Here is a 20223-nt window from a genome sequence, read left to right as displayed (position 1 = left end):
CGCAAATTAATCTGAAACCTTAATTAAGCAGTATCGTTTCTGAAGATACTGCACTGTAGTTGAGTCTGTTCTCCTGTTAGCCCCATAGTTACACAACAATTTACATTACTTAGTGTGAAGTACGTAATACCCACTGCATAATTGTCCAGTCATTACTTATCAAGTTATATTTGATTATGTACACACCTCAAAAGACCAGTTGTCAGTTGCCTTTGCTTCTGTGCTTCAAATTTTGCTTATTTGGTTCTCTTATTGTTATGGGTGATGAGAATATCAGTAACGCGATCAGAATCTGGACAACTTCTTTTCTGAGTCAGTACCAACACTGCCTTACTAAAATTTCCTTCTCCCAAGGCACTACTGGCAGGTATACAGGAAACCTCTTTGCTGAGTTTCGACAGGGCACACGAATTTGTTTTCCACCATGAAATAAGGTCTGTGGACTCGTAGTTTGGACGCTCCATGTTCATATATTTCGGAACCTCATCTTTCGATTTTGAGGTGGAAGTTCTCCAATTCTGAGATTCTTTTGTGGGAGAAGGCAAAACATCTTTGGTTACGTTCCTATCAACAATGTTATTTAACATTTTTCGATCATCTTGATAAATTTTTTCTCTTCTTTTTTCGAAAAAAATAATAGTTCCTTAAAACAGGGATGTAATAACGTTGCCACGTAGTGAATGTCATGTAGTTCATTTAGAGCTCTCTGTTTTATTAACAGTTTTGCCCTTTCCTTTAGCTTACACACTGCAACATCGTCGGCCCCAGTTTCTCAGAGACCTATTAGTTTCAAAATCCACGGCACTACAAATGGTAGTGTTGGCTCCTTGTCTCCTTCCAAATCGTCCGTGGCCTGTTTCAAAACCTTCAGAAATTGAATAACGGTTTCCATTGTCGCATTCTGATACGACGTCATCATTTCGTGTTTCTGTGAATCACGACAAACGGTCTCTGTTTGGTATTTTTGTGAATGGAATGAGTCTAACATCATGTAAACACTGTTCCGCCAGGTTTCTACATCATGGTGTAAGGTTTTATCTAATCTCGCGACTAAGCCAGATCGCTGCATAAGGCCTACTGCTTTACGTACAGCCAGGATGGAGTCATACACTGCAGGAATCTCATCCATTCAGAACCCTTCATCGAATGAGTGGCTCAGTGCTTATTAATACAGTACATCACACTTGGGAGTCGTTTATGTGCTCCTAGTGCTCTCTTGATGATAGCTCCCTGATCTGTAACGAAAGTATTCTGTCTTAGTTCCGAGGACGTTACCTGCAACTCTGTCATTTGTTTCCACTTGTCCGTCGACTTAATCAATGTAGGTGAACGTGACAGTCAGGTAATAAGTCTTCCGATAACTCTCTGTCCACAGATCGCACATCATTGAACATTGGTTTTTACCAACTGCGTCTTTCACTACTGGATAAGTTCACTTCTGACTTGATCAGCCAATTACTTAATGTGTCGTGCTTCAGGCCTTGGGGAAGATAGCACGTCTTGGGCAGTGATTTGTCCATACTTTGCTTCTCTAATTATCAGCTCTTGAGCTAAGATTATGAATCCTTCACCACTTACCATATGAAATTGTCGGAGGTCTGTTGCACACATTAAAACACATTTGTCCCAAATAGATATTTTATCAACACTGGCAGCTGCAACGCTTGACAAGTGTCGATTGTCATTACATTTACGTCTGTTCATTCTAGTTGTGCTTCCTTTGTAAGCAATCAGTGCTCCACAGTTTCCCTTTGGCACTGAACATAACCAACTGGAAGATCTGTATCTCATTTAACAACCACCTGAAAGAGTCATAATAAACACCTTCATGTATGTTTCACGACGACAATTTTTCTTTTCGTGTACGGACACTACGAAGGTATCAATTCATTACAAAATTCTACAAAAACGAAGCGATTAAATTAATGAAATACTATTACGTGTCGAATTCGGAAGATCTATTCTGTAACTATTTAGTAATACTTGAATGGCTTACCTTCAATTTTTTCCAACAGGAACTGCCACTCCTTACTCCCACTTTATTTATCAGAATGTACGTCCCATCAGCAAGTTTCTTCAACACAACATCTTATGTGATGGTAGTCATTGCACTGGTCCTTGTTACGCAACCACTCATGCCGAGTTTAGTCCCGTGAAAATTTACTGCCTATCGCTCGCTACCTTAGATAATGAGGGTCTCTCGGCCAGCTCGCGCTCTCGCATTCTCGGGCCGGCACGTGTACTAATCGACAATCTTCGTCTCAGCTCAGATTCGTAGCGTGACGTCAGTCATCCCCTCCTCATGCGCCAGTGCCTCCGATAATGAGACACATACTTAGCGAGAAGCGAGCGACTCTGAGCAGCGTTTTGACGTGCTCCGCTAAAGACCACAAAACAAGAACAACGTGAATGTGATTAGTAACCTTAAAAAAAGAGCAGACATACATGCTAACATAAGAAGGCAGTATCTCATAAGGAATGGCAAAAACATGTTTTATAGGTGTAAAGCAGTTGTGACAGTCTTCCACAAACACCTCCAATCATTTGGCAGAAGACCAGATTTTCCTAAAAAGGACACAACATACACAAAATACATATTAGGTTCGTACAGTATCATTATAGAAAAATCATCAATATTATCCTCATTTTTGGAGGGCACCTCAGATCAGGAACACTTATTAAACATCCATGTTCCAACATTATTCGAGAAACGTGGTGCAGCATATGGCATGCATACTATGTAATAATCTAATAATACTCTTGTACCTAAGGCAAAATGCAGAAAAAATATATCCTTAATCCTTAATCTTTACAGGCAGTCTGCCTAATTTGTCTAGTACCAAAATGGGAAAATGGTTATAAGCTCCTCCCAGAAAACAGTGTGAGAAATGACAATGGTTTTTAATACTCCATATAAGTTTCTTATGTCATGCTTGTCATGTACTGCATTTCCTGCATTTCCATGTGCTTCTGTTTATGAATATAATGGCTAGTTTTGATACAATGAGACTTTGGTACATTGGCACTGCAGAATATACAAAATGGATAACTACACAGTGAATATGAGTTCCAGGGTACAGTGATTTATAAATGACTGTACCCTGGAACTCATGTCCATCTACATGGGTGAAAACAAGTAAATTACTGACATCATCAAGTACAAGAGATATACAGCAAATTAGAACATAAGGCTGGGCATAAATGGAATATGTAAACATTATAAACTACAAAGAGTGACTAACCTAACAAAAATGCAGTAAAAATCCATCATTCATTAGCATATGTTCATTACTAATACTGTCTTGCCTAGAGTCTGCAATAACGGAAAAATGGAGTAGCATAGACTCAAAACAAGGCACATTTAATGGTATCAGTTGCGACATAATAGCATCAGAAACAAATGCACGTAAGATATATCGAGGAGATATACAAAAAGGACTCAAATACTTATTACATGTAAAAATGTTTGACTTGCAGTTTGCAGGGGTCAGACCACCAAAGGGATGTAATCTGCTGGACACATGTAAAATAAATCTTGGGTGTCTCATTTGTTGTTTTCATGCGCATCCGTATGAAAATGCACTCCTGGAAATTGAAATAAGAACACCGTGAATTCATTGTCCCTGGAAGGGAAAACTTTATTGACACATTCCTGGGGTCAGATACATCACATGATCACACTGACAGAACCACAGGCACATAGACACAGGCAACAGAGCATGCACAATGTCGGCACTAGTACAGTGTATATCCACCTTTCGCAGCAATGCAGGCTGCTATTCTCCCATGGAGAGGATCGTAGAAATGCTGGATGTAGTCCTGTGGAACGGCTTGCCATGCCATTTCCACCTGGTGCCTCAGTTGGACCAGCGTTCGTGCTGGACGTGCAGACCGCGTGAGACGACGCTTCATCCAGTCCCAAACATGCTCAATGGGGGACAGATCCGGAGATCTTGCTGGCCAGGGTAGTTGACTTACACCATCCAGAGCACGTTGGGTGGCACGGGATACATGCGGACATGCATTGTCCTGTTGGAACAGCAAGTTCCCTTGCCGGTCTAGGAATGGTAGAACGATGGGTTCGATGACGGTTTGGATGTACCGTGCACTATTCAGTGTCCCCTCGACGATCACCAGAGGTGTACGGCCAATGTAGGAGATCGCTCCCCACACCATGATGCCGGGTGTTGGCCCTGTGTGCCTCGGTCGTATGCAGTCCTGATTGTGGCGCTCACCTGCACGGCACCAAACACGCATACGACCATCATTGGCACCAAGGCAGAAGCGACTCTCATCGCAGAAGACGACACGTCTCCATTCGTCCCTCCATTCACGCTTGTCGCGACACCATTGGAGGCGGGCTGCGGTACGTCCACCCGGCCTCCCACATGCCCACTATACGTCATCGCTCAAAGTCTGTCAACTGCACATACGGTTCACGTCCACGCTGTCGCGGCATGCTACCAGTGTTAAAGACTGCGATGGAGCTCCGTATGCCACGGCAAACTGGCTGACACTGACGGCGGCGGTGCACAAATGCTGCGCAGCTAGCGCCATTCGACGGCCAACACCGCGGTTCCTGGTATGTCCGCTGTGCCGTGCGTGTGATCATTGCTTGTACAGCCCTCTCGCAGTGTCCGCTTCAAGTATCGTGGGTCTGACACACCGGTGTCAGTGTGTTCATTTTTCCATTTCCAGGAGTGTAGAAAAATGAGCAAGACCTAAACTTTTAGCAAGAGAACCGACCTGCATTGTTCTCCCTGCCGGGCATGTCGGCATCTAATAAAACGCTGAATAATCGAGGAAAAGTAAAAATCAGGTACCAATAGAATTTGTATAAACATGGGAAACGTGCCAAGTAAGAGCCTGCTCTGTTTTCTACGTTTGTGGCCTTACATATAGAACCAAAATAAGTATAAGTTGAGTTGTACTGGTAACGCAAATAACGATATCTGCAAGACTAATGCCAAGTATCATATTTCCTGGAAACAAGCAATGAAATTTACATAAAGCTGAAAGGTGTTTAAAAAATATGTATAAATAACAGTAGCCTAATGTCTTCAGAATGCAAGACGTCGAAATGAAGAAATAATTCATGTCGTTAAGATTGATGTACATCAATAGAGTAAATAAAGTAGTTGGTTACATAGAAATTTTGTGCAATAAATGCCAAAAAATTTTCTTTTCAAATTCTTGCTGCTGAAATGAGTGTGGGTCTTATTTCGTTCATAATCGCAGCCGTATTCTTGGCGCTGAAACTTACGTAATTGGTATTTCAGTAATTTCTCATTATTTTTTTGTGAAGGAAATTGAAATTCAGGTGTTGCATAGCTACAATACACATAAACAAGTAGGCAAATTCAGAGTATCAGTGTCAAAATCGTGTGTAAAGTCGCAATCCGGGAAACCAAAATCGTATAAAATGTAATTTATGTGATGGCAGAACGTGCTGTGTTGTATTTACGTAGCGCAGTATAATTGACGCAGATTTGTATTTGGCTTGCCATAATTTTTTGACATGAATCTGTATGTGATTAGTTTTGGATATCGATTTTTGCAAATACATCTGCTTCATGATTTGGTGCAGGTGGTTTCCAGCTCAGGTTATGTTACTGTTAGGGGACGATGGCCTCAGTAGTTTGGTCACCACAAGTTTCCAAAATATTACTGTTGATTGATTTGTTGATGAAGACTGCGATTAATTTCATAGGAACCGTGCACTGCTGTTACATCAGATGGGCATAGCGAGTAAAAGGAAACACCTTTGACGTAGTAGTGGAATTAGTTGTGTTGGGTGGCAGAAGGAACAAGACTTCTGGTCAAATGAATACAGGGTTATAAACACAAAATCAAATTGGGGCAATGCAGGAGTAGGTTCAATAATAAATAATAAAAATAGGAGTGCAGGTAAGCTATTACAAACTGGACAGTAAACGCATTATTGTGGCCAAGATAGACACTAAGCCCACAGTAGTACATATTTATATGCCAAGTAGCTCCGCAGATGACGAAGAGATTGAAGAAATGTATGATGTGATAAAAGAAATTATTCAGATAGTGAAGGGATACGAATATTTAACAGTTATGGGTGACTGGAATCCGATAGTAGGAGAAGGCTGAGAAGGAAACGTAGTAGGTGAATATGGAATGGTGGTAGGGAATGGAAGAGGAAGCCACCTGGTAGAATTACGCACAGAGCACGAGTTAACCATAGCTAACACTTGGTTCAAGAATTATAAAAGAAGGTTGTATACATGGAAGAGGCCTGTAGATACTCAAAGGTTAAAGCTAGATTATATAATGGTAAGACAAAGATATAGGAACCAGTTTTTAAATTGTAAGACATTTCCAGGGCCAGATGTGGATTCTGACCACAATCTGCTGTTTATGAACTGGAGATGAAAACTGAAGAAACTGCAAGAAGGTGGGAATTTAAGGAAATTGGACCTAGATGAACTGACAGAACCAAAAGTTGTAGAGAGAGCTTTAGGGAGAGAGTGACAAGATTGGGGGAATGATATAGAGCAGATGAAGAATGGGTAGCTTTGACAGATGAAAAAGTGAAGGCAGCAGAGGATCAAGTAGGTAAACAGACGAGCGCAAGCAGAAATCCTTGGGTAACAGAAGAAATATTAAATTTAATTAATTAAAGGAGAACATATAAAAATACAGTAAATGAAACAGACACAAAGAAATACAAACGTCTCAAAAATGAGATCGACAGGAAATGCTAATTGGCTAAGTAGGGATGGCTAGAGGACAAATATAAGGGTGTAGAGCCATATCCCATTAGAGGTAAGATACACTCCTGGAAATGGAAAAAAGAACACATTGACACCGGTGTGTCAGACCCATCATACTTGCTCCGGACACTGCGAGAGGGCTGTACACGCAATGATCACATGCACGGCACAGCGGACATACCAGGAACCGCGGTGTTGGCCGTCGAATGGCGCTAGCTGCGCAGCATTTGTGCACCGCCGCCGTCAGTGTCAGCCAGTTTGCCGTGGCATACGGAGCTCCATCGCAGTATTTAACACTGGTAGCATGCCGCGACAGCGTGGACGTGAACCGTATGTGCAGTTGACGGACTTTGAGCGAGGTCGTATAGTGGGCATGTGGGAGGCCGGGTGGACGTACCGCCGAATTGCTCAACACGTGGGGCGTGAGGTCTCCACAGTACATCGATATTGTCGCCAGTGGTCGGCGGAAGGTGCACGTGCCCGTCGACCTGGGACCTGACCGCAGCGACGCACGGATGCACGCCAAGACCGTAGGATCCTACGCAGTGCCGTAGGGGACCGCACCGCCACTTCCCAGCAAATTAGGGACACTGTTGCTCCTGGGTTATCGGCAAGGACCATTCGCAAACGTCTCCATGAAGCTGGGCTACGGTCCCGCACACCGTTAGGCCGTCTTCCGCTCACGCCCCAACATCGTGCAGCCCGCCTCCAGTGGTATCGCGACAGGAGTGAATGCAGGGACGAATGGAGACGTGTCGTCTTCAGCGATGAGAGTCGCTTCTGCCTTGGTGCCAATGATGGTCGTATGCGTTTTTGGCGCCGTGTAGGTGAGCGCCACAATCAGGACTGCATACGACCGAGGCACACAGGGCCAAAACCCGGCATCATGGTATGGGGAGCGATCTCCTACACTGGCCGTACACCTCTGGTGATCGTCGAGGGGACGCTGAATAGTGCACGGTACATTCAAACCTTCATCGAACCCATCGTTCTACCATTCCTAGACCGGCAAGGGAACTTGCTGTTCCAACAGGACAGTGCACGTGCGCATGTATCCCGTGCCACCCAACGTGCTCTAGAAGGTGTAAGTCAACTACCCTGGCCAGCAAGATCTCCGGATCTGTCCCCCATTGAGCATGTTTGGGACTGGATGAAGCGTCGTCTCACGCGGTCTGCACGTCCAGCACGAACGCTGGTCCAACTGAGGCACCAGGTGGAAATGGCATGGCAAGCCGTTCCACAGGACTACATCCAGCATCTCCACGATCGTCTCCATGGGAGAATAGCAGCCTGCATTGCTGCGAAAGGTGGATATACACTGTACTAGTGCCGACATTGTGCATGCTCTGTTGCTTGTGTCTATGTGCGTGTGGTTCTGTCAGTGTGATCATGTGATGTATCTGACCCCAGGAATGTGTCAATAAAGTTTCCCCTTCCTGGGACAATGAATTCACGGTGTTCTTATTTCAATTTCCAGGAGTGTATATATAGAGATCAACATGTTGTTTAAATCTAAAAGCCGGAATCATAATCCACATCCTTTGCTTGTATTGAGTATTAAAATGAGTAGAAAATTAAAGTTACCCACCACATGAAAGAACGTAAAGAAAATGAGGCCTCTATGTAATATACCAGGTGATCAAAAAGTCAGTATAATTTGAAAACTGAATAAATCACGGAATAATGTAGACAGAGAGGTACAAATTGGCACACATGCTTGTGATGACATGGGGTTTTATTAGAACTATATATATAGTTAAAAATTCAAATAATATACAAAAACTACCATTTCCAACATTTTTGTAGCACGAATATCCCTTACAAAAATTTTTACAAAACTGCTTCAAAACTTGGACATACAAGTCCTAACTCTGAACATTATCTAACAAAAACCATTCTGAAATCATTTTATCGCTTCTCGCATTAACATTAAAGTTAGTTCAGTGTACAACCTGAAATCTGCGTAGCACGAATCCTATCTTAAAGCTGTCATCACAAGTCTGCTTCCTCAAAGATATTATACTCATTACACCTTAGATTGGCAACTATCTTCTTTATTTTCTGGATCTACCCTGATCAGACCTTAGCACTTACATTTTAGTTCGTTTTAAGAAGGGAACGAAACTACGGATTTACTAAAACTATAATGTTTTAATTAAACAAACGAAATATACATATTATTGGGATTTTTCTCACCTGTGAATGTTCACGTCATGCTCCAGTTTTTAACTGTGTCTTCTTCAGAACCCGAAGTATTTCTTTTCTTTATTTACCTAGACAAATTTCGACTCCAATAATCCTGAATGTGTTTTATGATTTTTCCTTGTCGTCGTGTAAGTTCCGCATTCTAATGGTTGCGCATTCAATAAGAAATGTAAGCATGTTCGGAGATGAAGACAAACACCTCAGCAACGTATAAGTTCTACATTCGGCTGAAAGATGTCTACAACCATCCTCTGTATTGGCGAAAAGTAGTGGCGCCCTGCATCGTCGCCATCGGATTCGGCGACGTTTTGAACAGTGACACAGACACCTGCGAAAAAGAAGGCCGGAGCTCAGTTTATGTGAGGTGTAACGTGGATTCAATATGTCACATAGGAATGAAATATTTTCATACCCCCCTGTGAACGTGTCTCGCGATGGTACATTGGTCGCACACCCTCTTACCCACATCTCACTCGTTCTTTTAAAGCGTCTGCGATGGAGGCCACAACAGCGCCGCACACTGTTGAAATCACACGGTTTTCTTACGTGGGGCGGAGGAAGACTTTTCAGATACATCAACTCTCAGAATGGACTTGAAACCTCTTACGGGGTGGCAGAAATCGCGTCACTGATACTACCCACTTCCTTGCGATGTCGATTCCCACACATCTCGCGGTCGCAGTGCAATGATCAACAGGGTAACGTTCGTGACAATCTGTGACGATGCTGACACCCCGTGGATGATTGAACCCTTCTCTAAGATCGGACACACACGGAGTGCAGTGTGACAAGAGCTTTTGCTCCAGTTACGTGTCGGAGCCCCTGGGGACCGTTCAGAACGATTCGCCGCAATGGTCTAAAGCGGGAATGACTGCATAAGCTCTTTCAGCCCTCCAATTTCATACCCTATTTGGGCATAAAGGTGAAATATGTGTGTGTGTTGGGGGGGGGGGGGGGGGGGGGAGCTATTTCGACATCAACACATGTGTGAATAAACTGCAGAAAAGCAAATCTAAGACAACCCAACTACCAGTTTTGCAACACCCTTGGCGCCACGCTGCCTCCTTTTTCGAGTATTTCAAAAGCGTCTCCACACAGAGAGCCGTAGGTGCTTGCAGACAAGCAACTCCCTGACACCCCCTCCCGCACCGCATACCAACATGATGTGATCAAAAGTGTAAATACATTTTTCATCTTAGGTGCATTGTGCTGCCACCTATTGCCAGGTACTGCATATCAGAGACCTCAGCATTCATTAGACACCATGAGAGAGTAAAATGGGGTGCTCCGTGGAGTTCACGTACTTCGAACGTGGTCAGGCGATAGGGTGTCACTTATGTCATACGACTGTAAGCGAGATTTTCCCACTCCTAAACATCCCTAGGTCCACTGTTTCCGATGTGATAGTTAAGTGGAAAAGCGAAGGGACACGTACAGCACAAAAGCGTACTGGCCGACGACGTTTATTGACCAACACAGACCGCCGACAGTTGAAGAGGGTCGTAATGTGTAATAGGCATACATCTATCCGGCCATTACACAGGAATTCCAAACTGCATCAGTATCCACTGCAAATACTATGACAGTTAGGCAGGGGGTGAGAGAACTTGGATTTCATGGTCAAGCTGGTGCTTATAAGCCACACAAACGACAGTAAATGCCAAACCACCCCTGGCTTGGTGGAATGAGTGTAAACGTTGGACGACTGAACAGTGGAAAAACGTTGTGTGGAGCGACCAATCACGGTACACAATACGATGATCCGATGGCAAGGTGTGGGTATTGCGAACACACCTACCACTGTGTGTAGCGCCAACAATAAAATTCGGAAGCGGTGGTGTTATGGTGTGGTCGCGTTATTCATTGAATAACCTTGCACCCCTTGTTGTTTTGCGTGGACTGTCACAGCACAGGTCTACACTGATGTTTTAAGTACCTTCTTGCTTCCCACGTTGAATCCCCAATTCTAGGGTGGTGACTGCATCTTACATCACGATGGAGCACCTGTTCACAATGCACGGGCTATGGTGGAATGGTTACAAGACAATAACATGCCTGTAATGGACGAGCCTGCACAGAGTCGTGACCTGAATTCTATAAAACATTTTTGTGGTATTTTGGAACGCCGACTTCGTGCCAGGCGCCACCGACCGACATCGATACCTCTCCTCAGTGCAGCACTACGTGAAGAATGGGCTGCCATTCCTCAAGAAACCTTCCAGCACCTGACTAACCGTATGCATGCGAGAGTGGAAGCTGTCTTCTAGGCTAAGGGTGGGCCAACACCATATTGAATTCAATCCAGCATTACCGATGGAGGGTGCCACGAACATGTAAGTTATTTTAAGCCAAGTGTCCGGATACTTTTGATCACATAGTGTATTAGCTGGCACAAGAGTAGCAGCATACTCTGCTTGCAAGTACCCGGGATCGTATCAAAGTATGTTTCCGTACTTCTACAGTTTTAAAGTGCTCAAATAAGGCATACAAATAGCACCGGGGTGTTCCCTAACTCCTGGTTCTTGCAGGGACCCTTCGCAGTTTTATTAACTCATGAGTCAATGTGGCACCACTCCATGACCACGCCACAACAAAGCGAGAACGATGAGAGCTGATAAAGCATAATCTCTTTTCGCTTCTTCGTATCAGATACAAATTCCGTGGAATGGTGTTGAACAGCCCATGAAGGTTCCACCCTGGTATTTCATTTTATTCATTTTTGGTCGTCAGTCTTCTGACTGGTTTGATGGGGCCTGCCATGAATTCTTCTCAAGTGCTAAACTCGTCATCTCAGAGTAGTATTTGTAACCTACATCATCAATAATCTATCTTCCTCTACAGTTTTTGTTCTCTACAGCTCCCTTTAGTACCATAGAAGTCATTTCCTCATGTTTTAACAGCTGTCCTATCTCCCTGTCCCTTCTCCTTATCAGTATTTTCCACATATTCGTTGCCTCTCCGATACTGTGTAGAACCTCCTCATTCTTTATTTTATCAGTCCACGTAAATTTCAACATTCGTCTGAAGCACCACCCATCATATGCTTCGATTCTCTTCTGTTTCGGTTTTCTCACAGTCCACGTTTCACTACCATACAATGCTCTACTCTAGATGTAAATTCTCAGAAATTTCTTCCTCAAATTAAGGCTGATATTTGGTATTGGTAGACTTCTGTTGGTAAGGAATGCTTTCTCACCATAGCTAGTCTGCTTTTGATGTCTTCCTTGCTCCGTCCATCATCAGTTATTTTACTGCCTAGGTAGCAGAATTCCTTAACTTCATCTACTTCGTGACCATCAGTCCTGATGTTAAGCTTCTAGCAGTTCTCATTTCTACTAATTCTCATTACCTTCTTTGTTCTTCGATTTTCTCTCAATCCATACTATGTGGACTCAGTAGATGGTTCATTCCGTTCTGTAGATCGTGTAATTCTTTTTCACTTTCACTGAGTATTGCAATGTCATCAGTGAATCGTATCAGTGAATCGTATCATTGATATCCTTTCACCTTCAGTTTTAATTCTACTCCTGAAAATTTATTTCCATAATTTCTTCTTCGATGAACCGATTCAACAGTAAGGGAGAAAGGCTACAACTCTGTCTTACATCCTTTTTAATACGACCACACCGTTCTTGATCGACCGTTCTTATTATACCCTCTTGGCTGTTGTACATATTGTATATGGCCCATCTCTCCTTATAGCTTACAACTACTTTTTTTCTGAGTTTCGAATATTTTGCACCATTTTACATTGTCTAACTCTTTTTCCAGATCGACAAATCCTGTGAGCGTTTCTTGATTTTTCTTTAGTCTTGCTTCCATTACTAACCACTACGTCAGATTTGCCTCTCTGGTGCCTTTACTTTTACTAAAGCCAAACTGATCGTCATGTAGCGCATCATCAATTTCCTTTTCCTTTTTTCATTGTATTATTCTTGTAAGTAACTTGGATGCATGACCTGTGAAGCTGATTGTGCACATGTCAGCTGTTGCCGTCTTCGGAATTGTGTGGATGATGCTTTTCAGAAGGGCAGGTGGTACGTCGCCAGACTCATACATTCTACACACCAACGTGAATAGTAGTTTTGTTTCCACTTCCGCTAATGATTTTATTAACTCTGATGGAATGTTATGTATCTCTTTTGCCTTATTTGATCTGAAATCCTCCAAAGTTCTTTTGAATTCTGGTTCTTTCACTGGATCCCCTGCCTCTTCTAAAGCGACTCCTATTTCATCTTCTATCACATCATCCTAATCTTCCCCCTCAAAGAGACTTTAATGAATTCCTTCCACCGATCCTCTCTGTCGTTCGCATTCAACAGTGGAATTCCCGTTGCACTCTTAATGTTACCATCCTGCTGTTAATGTCATCGTAGGTTGTTTTGACTTTCCTGTATGCTGAGTGTGTCCTTCCAACGATCATTTCTTTTTCGATGTCTTCAAATTTTTCCTGCAACCATTTCGTCTAAGCTTCCCTGCACCTTCTACTTATTTCATTTCTCATCGACTTGTATTTCTGTATTCCTGAGTTTCCCGGAACATTTTTGCGCTTCCTTTTTTGCGCTTCCTCCTTTCATCGATCAATCTCTTTATCTTCAGCTTGTCGGCATGTATACCTGAACCATCGTTGTAGGTGTTGGTTTGCTGTCGATGCTGATAATAAAACCCTGTCACTGAACTGTTCACAGAAACTCACTCTCTGCCCTACATTCTTTAATTAATTTTTTGTACCTATTCATAACTGGATCTATACCATATAATGAATCACAGTAATGAATTTAAATACATTTACACGAAGTGTCGACGATTGACCATGGCATTTTCATTAAAGCTACATTCATGTATTTTTCCATCTTTATGCTCTGCGTGATTTCCCTAAAAGCGGATTTCGTTATCAAACAGCACGCAAAGACGACGGTGGATTGAGCTGGACGACTTCTTGCTTAAGTACGGAACGTTTTGCCATGACAAGTCACCCAACAATCTTACAGTGACTAAAGACAAACTAAAACATACGTAAGTTAGTAATTACATTGTATTCTGAAATAAAAACAAAATTAAACGCACACTTAAGTTACACAATTACGAATGCCGTTTTGTTGCAATTTGTGAATGAAATAATGTAGTATTAACTGCGGTGTGCCACATACTTCCCATCTGGACAAGACCTAGAAAACAAAAGGTGCCTCTTAATCATCTGACGATCAAAAATCTTCAAATGTTTCCAGCAGCTGTGGACTGTATCTATGGCTCAAATTATTTCTTTATTTCATTACTTATAATTACGTTTTCTGATAATAAGAGGTCAGCATGCAAGTATGCCTTTAACCTTCCTATTCATAACCAATCCTACTCCTGTTATACCATTTTATGCTGCTGTTGACATTACCCTACACTCATCTCACCAGAAATCCTTGTCTTCTTTCCACTTGACTTCAATAACCCTACTATATCTAGATTGAGCCTTTGCATTTCCATTTTCAGATATTCTAGTTTCCCTACCGAGTTCACGCTTCTGACATTCCACGTCCCATCTCGTAGGACGTTCTCGTTCGGTAGATTATTCAATATTTTTCTCATGGTAACCTCCCCCCTGGAAGTCCCCTCCCGGAGATCCGAATGGGGGACTATTCTGGAACTTTTGCCGATGGAGAGATCATTATAACACTTCTTCAATAACAGGCCACATATCCTGTGGATACACGTTACGTGCCTTTAACGCTGTGGGTTCCATTGCCTTCTGCATCCTCATGCCGTTGATCATTGCTGATTCTTCCGCCTCCTGGGACACTTTCGCACCCGTAGGACAAGAGAGTACCTGAACCTCTGTCCGCTCTCAGCCCTCTTTGACAAGACCGTTGGCAGAATGAGGGTGACTTCTTATGCCTGACGTAAACAGACCCAGAACTGTAGCTGCACTCCATTCCTGAGGGGTGCGATCACATTCAGACGAATTGCTGGCCAGAGAATGACGCCGCAGGGAGCCAACCATTTGCACTATTACAGAGGAAGGTGGTAGGCAACTTTAAGCCAAATTTCATACTTCTTCCTAACAATCCAGACACTTACTTCCTTTCGAAAAAGTGATTCTTTAATTCTGTTTTGCAGTATAGGTGCATCCTCAACAGAGCTGTGACATTGCTTTTATCAATAAACAGAACAATTCTTATCACAAATAAGATGACATTACTTGTAATTCGTAACTACTATATTAGTGTCATTCGATTTCTCTACGTTATGGTTTTAATTCAATTGCACGTTTAGTGTCGTTCATAACATGTTCATCTACGAAAAAATCCCCAATATTTCCATCTCTTTCGTCGTGATAAACCATATGATTAATAACATGTCTTCCTAACTCTACTGCTTATGTACTAACGGAAAGTAGTTTTACTGCTGGAAACTCTGGTTGGGATTTTACATTTATCCTGAATTACAAAAACATTGTGAGACGTGTATACTTAACACCAAAATGTCACTGACAACTTGGTGAACGTAGAATGATTTCTTCGTAGCTTGCATTAGACGAAAGCCAAAGCAGCGTACAGGATGAGATGAAGCTGTTTGGACGAGACTCTCGCACGCAGACTACAAAACTTCCTGAAGGTGATAATTTGGGAATTCCAATTTGAGTTAAGGTACCGACGCCACAAAAGTCATAAACAAGGACTGGTAGGCCACATTACAGCTCATAAATCATTCTTTCTCTATTGGGCGAATGTGTTAAATGATTGAAAGCAAAATCGACGCCCCACCGCTAGGGTACAGGAATTATCGTCTACACTGAATTTCTCCGAACTGCACATTATGAAGCGAAGTAATTAACCCCAGTCGGATGTTTTAAATGTGGCTGACTCCAATATGACTGGATAACGTGCTTATACTGAGATCGTTCCGGATTAATCTTCCTCATTGCTAATGTTTGCTTCATCTTGCCGCATAGCGCAACATCTGTAAACTATGCGGGAAAAAAGAGGAACACTGACGTAATGTATCTCTGTCACACATAAGTTGTCAGAGTGTTCGATCACACCAACTCTAGAACTGTCCGCTAGCCAAGGAACTTCAATATCATGTCACTTCTAGTCAGTGTCTTGAAAGTCATGGTGTCACTAGATATCAATTGTTTTGACAGCATTTGAGCCTAAGGAATGGTATATACTGCTGAAACGTCGTTACATACCAGCCTCCATGTTACTGCTCTTGAGTGAACAAGCTACATAGCACCCAAGCATTTCGGGTTTTTCGTAACGCCCAGGTCGCAATTCGTCTCCGCCTCTTGTTCAATTGATCGTGTTACACGCCGCTGTGGTAGCGTCTGTACTCCGTGTATCTTTATACATTATCTACGGTCTCATTTAATGCTCAATACTTAACGTTGATGATGATGGAAAAGCCTTGTGACGTTATACAAAAATGCCCGCCCGATTGCCCGTGCGGTCTAACGCACGGCTTTCCGGGCAGGAAGGAACGCCGGTCCCTGGCACGAATCCGCCCGGCGGATTTGTGTCGAGGCCAGGCTGTGGATAGTTTTTAGGCAGTTTTCCATCTGCCTCGGCAAATGCGAGCTGGGTCCCCTTATTCCGCCTCAGCTACACTATGTCAGCGATTGATGCGCAAACATGTTCTCCTCGTATGCGTACACCACCATAGCTCTACCACACAAACAGAGGGGTTCCACTCGTCTGGTTCGAGACGTTCCCTGGGGGATCCACCGGGGGCCGAACCACACAATTACCCTGGGTTCAGTGTTGGAGCGGTGGAGGGGTGGAGTGAACTGAGGTAGTCACCTTGGCGTTGCAGACCACTTCCGGCTGCGGCGGGAACGGAGCCTCTCAGTCTTTTCTAGGCCCCGGTTAACGTGACATAACATAACATAGAGAAATATAAATTCTATGGAGCCGAACGATCTTGAGTCAGGTGCATTACGTCGAGGTGTTGTAACTGTTGATGATACTGCAAAAGTGGTGCCAGATCTGAACTCGAACACCGAATTCACGCTCATAGCGAGCAATCTAATTTCGAACTGCTATCCGTCATCATCAGTATAGGTACCTCTACTACGCACATAGCCGGACACTAGGTGATAATTCACATGCCTTATTTCCCATTATCCTTATTCTCATTATAAAGAAGTAATCCCTTGGTGTTTAGTGATCAAGGTAAGTGACTACGGTATAGGTGGTATGACAGTGTCACATCTGGATGTCTGGATGAGTCCAGGAGGCGTGTATTAACAGCCTAATGGTAACACAACTGCTCACGATTAGTGAGAAAGCCGGGATAGAGTCCCGGTCAGGCACAAATTTCATATGTCAGCAACATGTAGAACATACGCATTTATTACAGCTGGCGGCAAGTTTTTAGGCTTCAGCGAAGTTACTTCAATCTAGTGCACAATGTAAACAACACTGATTACTTCAAGAGGGGTTTTCTGTATTGTTCCTATACTAAATGTATCGACGAGACTACATATGGACTCGAGAAGTGAATATTCTTCCCGTTGTGCATACAAAGACGGAGTATACGAGGCGAAGAACTGAGTTTTTCCACTCCGCTGAAAAACCACAGAGCCTGGCTACCAGCGTCAGTGAAGCATCTGGGGAGTATTATATGCTTAAATATTTACAAGCTTAAAGCGCGCAGCTATAAAAATAAATACAAAAGTTTAACCGTAGTCGAAGGACTTCAGCACTCTTTAAAAATTCCCTCGAACTGCTTCATCTTTCATGCACAGACACGTATCCGAACTGTTGTATGCGACGAAGAAGAAGAGGCAGCGAACGTCTGTTCGTGTCACTTGTTTTATTCAGAAGGTAAGGACGATTTCGCGGCAACCTGCGTACGACAAAGACCTCTGAACTTAAACGAAATATTTAACGATTTCACTGGCTGGAAAGTATTAACCTTGAAGCGGCAGTTCTCCGAATCCTTCGCCTCTTAGCTCAAAATTACTTAAAGGCGCGTGCTTCAAGTAAGAGGATTCTCCTTCCACGTTAAGGAATCACTAATTGTCGTTAAAATCACTGCAGCGAAATTAACTGTCAAGTCCTCAATAAATCTAAGTATTTTATAGCTAATAAACACATTACTATTGACATCTTATTATAAATACTACGGCAATGAAGCTCTGGCTTGTCGTTTACGTATTTGACGTGACAAACAGTTTTTCACAAACTTCACTCACTGACATCATTTTGTAGTCTCCTTCTAGAAACAGCTAGTTTAGCAGCTCATATACCCTCCACCTGATATCTCCTCCACATGGGTCGTTAATTATTGAAGTAATCGTCTTCCGAAGACCTACGGAACTTTAATTATGGACGGGGTCCTTAATGAATATCTAAGATGATGAAAGTTTCCTACGCTATTTATAATGTATATTGTTCAAAGATCATGTTACACTGTACAACTACACTCATAATAAATGTGGTATTAATATTAAGGATAACAAAGCGTATATTCTCATTAAATTACAGTCAATAAATTTTGACACATTTCTGCCAATCAGCAGATGATATTCAGCCATTTTCAAATTTGCAGTGTGCCATCATTATGCAACAGACTGAAATTCCCAGCCCACTTTTCTGTCGGCAAATCAAAATTTAAGAAGTAGGAGGTCTATGTTACGACGCAGAATACAGAACAACAGCAGTACTTCGAGTGTCCTGGCAGTGAATTCTGGATACTAGAAAATATTTGCAACTGTCTGCTTTTTTTCATTCTAACAATAAATACACGGTTCAGATCACAAAATTTGAACTTATAGTTTATGAATCGGCCTCGTAGTCTAGTAAAGCACATGTTTGAAAACCTAAAGGCTTTTGTGGTCTTGCAAAGTAGTACATTCGAGAAATCACAATCAAAAACTAGATAAACTTCTTGTAGCTGTGGTTCACAATAATGGAAAATTTTTTAAATGACGCTAAGAGTAAAACAATTATTTTTTAAAACACACAATTTCAATCTATACTCTATGACTATTATCATGTGAAAATTATTGCACCCCAAACGATGTCAAAACTTGATGTTCAATTGACATGACATGTCAGAGAAGTTGGTTGCATTGCATTGTTTCTTGCTTAGTACTTTTAGTGTGTATTGCATTTTTTCAACTGTATCGTCAATATGTTGTTCGTACTCTGATTTTTGCTTGGATCTACAATCAGCTGTGGACGAAGATCCTTGAAGCCTGAAGATATTATTACTGAACGAATGCCTTGTGTTCTTCACTGGGGCGACAGGATTCGTCGTTTAATATGAGGTTTGACTAGTTCTTTTCCTAGCTATGAGAGGCTTCTCTTCCTGCATTTTTACTTCTCCTATCAAGTAAAAATTTAAAATACAGAACGTAAGCACTATGAGCTCAATACAGTACATATAAAAAAGAGAAAACAGAGAAAAGAAGAAACAGCGAATGGCCCCCTTCTAATTCCTGGTTTCACTGAATGACGTCTAGCCACATTATCAACTGTATCATCTCCTGACTTCGTTGAGTGGTAGAACATTATTACAGGCTTTTTCTGCTCATGCTTACTTACAACAAACGTTTCGTACAGACTAGACAACAAAATGATTGATTTCTTTTGTGTAGGAACATATGAAGCTAAAACAGTATTCAGTGTATATCAAAAACTGGTCGATGACGGACGCATCTCTTTTCGGTTGGCCGAAAGAGTTCCCACAAGTGTCAATTTATGAGCCAGAAATTCTTGTTACAAACCAAAACTTGTAAATGGTGATGTTCGTAACACTTACCTTCAGGTGATCTTCTATATAATGTACCAATCGTTTCCCTTGATTTACTTCCCTTCCTTCAGCAGATTTCCCCATATACAATTGTGCACTTACGACGTAATTGTCTCAGGATCTACAGCAGCACACACCTTTACCCCATACTTTCCAGGTTTCGATGAAATATGCACCTTGAATGGACACCGTTCCCTGAAAGTACACAGATGCTCATCAACTGTTATATAACGTCTAGGGACATAAGACTAAATGCATCCCTCAACGAATATTTCAAGAACGGGCCTAATAGGTTCAGCTTTTGATGCAGAAGCAGCTTTTCTTTCTTCCCTTCTACGTTTATCATCGAACTGAAAGCATATCAAAATATCACGAAATCTTGAAAAGCTCATTGTGGCTCGAAATATAAATAAGCCATACTCTTCTGGCAAAAATTCAGTCAAAGGCTTCCCACTTGCTTATGCAATCCGGCTATTATTAGAAGACCAAAGAATATTTGCAAGCTCTGTAGAATCAAGTTAGATCT

Source organism: Schistocerca gregaria, chromosome 3 (genome assembly GCF_023897955.1).
Source record: "Schistocerca gregaria isolate iqSchGreg1 chromosome 3, iqSchGreg1.2, whole genome shotgun sequence".
NCBI classification, from domain to species: domain Eukaryota; kingdom Metazoa; phylum Arthropoda; class Insecta; order Orthoptera; family Acrididae; genus Schistocerca; species Schistocerca gregaria.
This window is presented reverse-complemented; position numbering follows the sequence as displayed.